Source organism: Chiloscyllium punctatum, chromosome 50 (genome assembly GCF_047496795.1).
Source record: "Chiloscyllium punctatum isolate Juve2018m chromosome 50, sChiPun1.3, whole genome shotgun sequence".
In the NCBI taxonomy this organism is placed as follows: domain Eukaryota; kingdom Metazoa; phylum Chordata; class Chondrichthyes; order Orectolobiformes; family Hemiscylliidae; genus Chiloscyllium; species Chiloscyllium punctatum.
The window spans coordinates 28,060,425-28,067,042 of NC_092788.1; the positions used below are offsets into that span (position 1 = coordinate 28,060,425).

At 61.8% G+C, this 6,618-nt stretch overlaps 1 pseudogene; it reads left to right on the forward strand.

The window, feature by feature from the left end:
• LOC140470030 (constitutive coactivator of PPAR-gamma-like protein 1 homolog) overlaps positions 1-283 on the forward strand; it is an 8,980-nt pseudogene extending 8,697 nt beyond the window's left edge.
• The last annotated feature ends 6,335 nt before the right edge of the window (positions 284-6,618 follow it).

Below are 6,618 nucleotides of genomic sequence, written 5' to 3' on the forward strand. Positions count from 1 at the left end.
ATGAGGTTTGAGTGCGTGTTTGTACATGTGAGAGAGTGAGTAATCCTAACAGTGACTCCCCACTCCGATCAGATCTGCCTTTCCCCAGGTTTTGGAGTCAGGGGTGGGGTGCTAAAGCCCCGTTCCCCTCTCCACACCATCCCACCAGCCCGGGACGGTGGTGTGTGTGTTTGTGTAATAACACATAATGCAGTTTTATTTTGACGTTGCATTTTACAAATGTCTCTCTTAATACTAGTGTGTTCTCTCAACGTTTCTTGTAAAAAAAACAAAAACTGGATAAAAAATTACATAAAATCATTAGTTTGTAACAAGCCTCTGAGTGCGTCAGCTTATTCATCCCTCAGTCAGACCCACACTCGGAGCACCGTGCACAGTTCCCCTCTCCGTATCCCTCGGTCGGACCCACACTCGGAGCACCGTGCACAGTTCCCCATCTCCGTCTCCCTCTGTCAGACCCACACTCTGAGCACCGTGCACAGTTCCCCGTCTCCCTATCCCTCGGTCAGACCCACACTCGGAGCACCGTGCACAGTTCCCCGTCTCCGTATCCCTCGGTCAGACCCACACTCGGAGCACCGTGCACAGTTCCCCGTCTCCGTATCCCTCGGTCAGACCCACACTCGGAGCACCGTGCGCAGTTCCCCATCCCCGTATCCCTCGGTCAGACCCACACTCGGAGCACCGTGCACAGTTCCCCATCTCCCTATCCCTCGGTCAGGACCCACACTCGGAGCACCGTGCACAGTTCCCCGTCTCCCTATCCCTCGGTCAGACCCACACTCGGAGCACCGTGCACAGTTCCCATCTCCTTATCGCTCAATCAGACCCACACTCGGAGCACCGTGCACAGTTCCCCCATCTCCGTATCCCTCACTCAGACCCACACTCAGGAGCACCGTGCACAGTTCCCCATCTCCCTATCCCTCGGTCAGACTCCTCCCACCTCGGACCCCTCTCGTTCTGGTCTCCCCTACCCCAGGAGGAAAGGACCTTGTCTATTTACCCTATTCATGCCCCTCATGATTTTATAAACCTCTGAGGTCACCCCTCGGCCTCCAACGCTCCGGGGAAAACAGCCCCAGCCTGTCCAGCCTCTCCCTGTAGCTCCAACCCTGGCAACATCCTTGTAAATCCTCTCTTCTGGTTGTTGTGATAATGAGCCGGTGCGGGTTGTAACTGGCCGTGTTTTTTATTGACCTGCAGTCAGAGGGTAAACGAGTGTGTGTGGGGAAGGGTTGGAGGAGGGGGGGGGCTGGCAGTATGCCCACACCTCGGGGGGGGCTGCCTGTCCCCTCACTGCTCCTTTGGTTTGGGCGTGGGGCCAGGGTTTGGTTCGTTGCCATGAGCGCCGTTGGCCGCTGGCCGGTTTTCGGGCCGTCGGTTCTGGCCTCTCCTGGTGTTGGGGACGCGGTCCGGCCGCTGCGGGGTGTGGGAGCTGCCTGCCGCTGGCCTGGCTTTGGTTTCGGTTGAGCTGGGGGCCGGTCGGTTTGCCGCCGGCCCTTCCCTGCCCCCTCGCCTCCTGGTGGCAGCATCGCCAGCTGGTTTGGGGGGCTGGCCGGCACCGGGCCGGTCGTCCTCTGGTGGTTGCTGCTGCTGCTTCAGCGCGGCTCTGGGCCGGGGAGCCGAGGGCACGCGGTCTCCTGCAGCCTTCACCGTGGTCCGCTCCCTGCCACCGGCCTGGCACCCGTGACTCAGCTCCAGCACCCGCGCCTCTAGCCGTCGGTACTTGGCGCGGTAGTAGTCGATAAGGATTCGGCGGCTGTCGCAGTCAATTGACGACGTCTCCAGGTTCTCCAGCAGGATCTCGAAGGGGAGGGTCTCCGGTGCCCAGTGCCTCTCGCGCCCAGCCTCTGGCGGGTCCAGGTATTTGCCGAAGGTGCCGGTGTCCGCCATGATGCCCAGGAAGTCGTGGAAGGTGAGCTCCTTCCCGGCGTTGACGGCCGCTGTCTTCCTGTCGTCGGGGATGAAGGGGTTGTCCAGCCCCAGCTTCAGCCGGTCCATGGTGCTGAGCAGGGTGCTCTGGTCCACGTTACCCCTCTCGTTCCTGTCCAACGCTTGGAAAGCCTCGGTGAAGGCCTGGCTCTGCCGTGGCGTCAGGGGCTGCTCCTTGTACCCCACGTCGGGCTCCAGGATGTCCAGGTAGTGGATGAGGTTGAACACGGAGACGCCCAGGAAGCTCTGGGCCGTGGGGTGACCGATCTCGCCGGCCTTCCTGGTCTTGAGCTTGGCTCCTTTCTTCTTGCGGTAATAGTAATCGATCAGGAGAGCGGTAGCCCCCTCGGAGAGTGACTGGGACCGCAGCTGGGTGCTGAGCACCCGGAAGAACACCCGGTTGTCCAGGAAGCCCTTCTGCATCTTGGAGTCGCAGCAGGAGTCTGGCAGGCCGGCCATGAAGCGCACAAAGAGCCTGTCGTCGGTCATGGCTCTGAGGAAGTCCTCGAAGGTGACGCGCTGGTCCTCGTTTCCATCCAGTTTTCGGAAGGCCTGGCTGACGGCCTCCTCGCTCAGCCGGAACTTCAGGCGTTCCAGGATGCTCCGGAAGGCCTGGATGTCAAACTCTCCCTCCGCCATTTCACAGAGGACCAGGAACACCTGGCGCAACGCGTCCACCACGTCCTTCGCTGCCTGAGCCCTTGGCCGCTCGACTGACTGTTTGTGACCGTCTTTCACCAGCTGCTCTATCGGTGGCCCCTACAAACACAGAAGCATCGAAGCCAGCAGGAGGCCATTTAGCCCCTCAAGCCTTTTGGCACAACATCTCTATCTATCTACCTCTTTCATTCAAACTTACAATGTTTTGGCTTCCACAGGCTCCCCACTCTCTGGGTGGAGACATTTCTCAGTCCCAAACTATTTACTCCATATCCCCAGACTCTGAGCCCCTGGTTCTGGACTCTCCCCGCTGTCCTCGGGAACATTCCCCCGTCTAATCCTGTTCGAACGCTTTGAGGTTTCTATGAGATCCCTCCCCCCCCCCCCCCCTCATTTTTCTGAACTCCCAGTGAATCTAATCGTAACCGATCCACTCTCTCTCTCTGTACGTCAGGAACCAGTCTGGTAAACCTTCACCGACCTCCCTCCATCACCAGGAGATCCTTCCTCAGATACGGAGACCTGAACACACACACACACACAACCCTCCAGGTAGGGTCTCTCCCCCAGGCCCCTGTCCAACTGCAGCATGGCATCCCTACCCCTGTCCTTGAACCCTCCCCCTGGGAAGGCCGATTTCCCATTTACCTTCTGTACCACCTGCTGCCCCCCTGCAGTGTTTCCTTACAGTGGGTCGGGGGGGGGACAAGGACCCCCGGTGTCAGTGAACACCACCCCCCGCCCCCCTTCAACTTACAGCTGGTCAACTCATAACCTGCCTTGCTGTATTCACTCCCAAAGTCGGGAATCTCCCACTGATCCACGTTCTCCTGGGTCTGCCCTGTACATTCCCACACACTCTGCCTGTCCAAATCCCACTGTAACATCACTGCACCCTCCTCACACCTCACCCTCCTCACCCTCCTCACGCCTCACCCTCCTCACGCCTCACCCTCCTCACCCCTCACCCTCCTCACACCTCACCCTCCTCACCCTCCTCACGCCTCACCCTCCTCACGCCTCACCCTCCTCACGCCTCACCCTCCTCACGCCTCACCCTCCTCACGCCTCACCCTCCTCACACCTCACCCTCCTCACACCTCACCCTCCTCACACCTCACCCTCCTCACACCTCACCCTCCTCACACCTCACCCTCCTCACACCTCACCCTCCTCACGCCTCACCCTCCTCACGCCTCACCCTCCTCACGCCTCACCCTCCTCACGCCTCACCCTCCTCACGCCTCACCCTCCTCACGCCTCACCCTCCTCACACCTCACCCTCCTCACACCTCACCCTCCTCACGCCTCACCCTCCTCACGCCTCACCCTCCTCACGCCTCACCCTCCTCACACCTCACCCTCCTCACCCTCCTCACACCTCACCCTCCTCACACCTCACCCTCCTCACCCCTCACCCTCCTCACCCCTCACCCTCCTCACACCTCACCCTCCTCACGCCTCACCCTCCTCACGCCTCACCCTCCTCACGCCTCACCCTCCTCACGCCTCACCCTCCTCACACCTCACCCTCCTCACACCTCACCCTCCTCACGCCTCACCCTCCTCACCCTCCTCACGCCTCACCCTCCTCACACCTCACCCTCCCATCCCTGCACCCTCCTCACGCCTCACCCTCCTCACACCTCACCCTCCTCACACCTCACCCTCCCATCCCTGCACCCTCCTCACGCCTCACCCTCCTCACCCTCCTCACGCCTCACCCTCCTCACCCTCCTCACGCCTCACCCTCCTCACACCTCACCCTCCTCACACCTCACCCTCCTCACACCTCACCCTCCTCACACCTCACCCTCCTCACCCTCCTCACACCTCACCCTCCTCACCCTCCTCACACCTCACCCTCCCATCCCTGCACCCTCCTCACGCCTCACCCTCCTCACGCCTCACCCTCCTCACGCCTCACCCTCCTCACGCCTCACCCTCCTCACGCCTCACCCTCCTCACGCCTCACCCTCCTCACACCTCACCCTCCTCACACCCTCCTCACACCTCACCCTCCTCACGCCTCACCCTCCTCACGCCTCGCCCTCCTCACGCCTCGCCCTCCTCACGCCTCGCCCTCCTCACGCCTCGCCCTCCTCACGCCTCACCCTCCTCACGCCTCACCCTCCTCACGCCTCACCCTCCTCACGCCTCACCCTCCCATCCCTGCACCCTCCCCACGCCTCACCCTCCTCACGCCTCACCCTCCTCACGCCTCACCCTCCTCACGCCTCACCCTCCTCACACCTCACCCTCCTCACGCCTCACCCTCCTCACGCCTCACCCTCCTCACGCCTCACCCTCCTCACGCCTCACCCTCCTCACGCCTCACCCTCCTCACGCCTCACCCTCCTCACGCCTCACCCTCCTCACGCCTCACCCTCCTCACGCCTCACCCTCCTCACACCTCACCCTCCCATCCCTGCACCCTCCTCACCCCTCGCCCTCCTCACCCCTCACCCTCCTCACGCCTCACCCTCCTCACGCCTCACCCTCCTCACGCCTCACCCTCCTCACGCCTCACCCTCCTCACGCCTCACCCTCCTCACGCCTCACCCTCCTCACGCCTCACCCTCCTCACACCCTCCTCACACCTCACCCTCCTCACACCTCACCCTCCTCACCCTCCTCACGCCTCACCCTCCTCACGCCTCACCCTCCTCACGCCTCACCCTCCTCACGCCTCGCCCTCCTCACGCCTCGCCCTCCTCACGCCTCGCCCTCCTCACGCCTCGCCCTCCTCACGCCTCACCCTCCTCACGCCTCGCCCTCCTCACGCCTCGCCCTCCTCACGCCTCGCCCTCCTCACGCCTCGCCCTCCTCACGCCTCGCCCTCCTCACGCCTCGCCCTCCTCACGCCTCGCCCTCCTCACCCCTCGCCCTCCTCACGCCTCGCCCTCCTCACCCCTCGCCCTCCTCACCCCTCGCCCTCCTCACCCCTCACCCTCCTCACCCCTCACCCTCCTCACCCCTCACCCTCCTCACCCTCCTCACGCCTCACCCTCCTCACGCCGCACCCTCCTCACACCTCACCCTCCTCACGCCTCACCCTCCTCACCCTCCTCACGCCTCACCCTCCTCACCCCTCACCCTCCTCACGCCTCACCCTCCTCACACCTCACCCTCCTCACACCTCACCCTCCTCACCCTCCTCACCCCTCACCCTCCTCACCCCTCACCCTCCTCACCCCTCACCCTCCTCACCCCTCACCCTCCTCACCCCTCACCCTCCTCACACCTCACCCTCCTCACCCTCCTCACGCCGCACCCTCCTCACGCCTCACCCTCCTCACGCCTCACCCTCCTCACGCCTCACCCTCCTCACCCCTCACCCTCCTCACCCCTCACCCTCCTCACCCCTCACCCTCCTCACCCCTCACCCTCCTCACGCCTCACCCTCCTCACGCCTCACCCTCCTCACGCCTCACCCTCCTCACGCCTCACCCTCCTCACGCCTCACCCTCCTCACACCTCACCCTCCTCACACCTCACCCTCCTCACCCTCCTCACGCCTCACCCTCCTCACACCTCACCCTCCCCCCCAGCTTCGATTCTCTGAAAGTTTCTATCCATCTCACGACACTCTCCCCAATCCCATGTGCTTGAATTTTATTCCTTAGTCTGATGTGGGACATTGTTGAAAGCCTTCTGGAAGTCCATTTAAACCATATCGATAGGCTTCCTCCTGACTAACTCTACCTAGTTAGATCATTGAAGAATTCCTGTCAATTGGTCAGAGTCATAGAGATGGACGGCGTGGAAACAGATCCTTCAGTCTAACCCGTCCATGTTGACCAGTTATCCTACCTTCATCTCGTCCCACCTGCCAGCACCCGGCCCATCTCCCTCCAAACCCTTCCTATTCATGTCCCCATCCAAATGCCTTTTAAATGCTGCAATTGTACCAGCTTCTACCACTTCCTCTGGCAGCTCATTCCATACACGTACCACCCTCTGTGTGAAAAAATTGCCCCTTAGGTCTTTTTTACATCATTTCCCTCTCACCCTAAACCTATG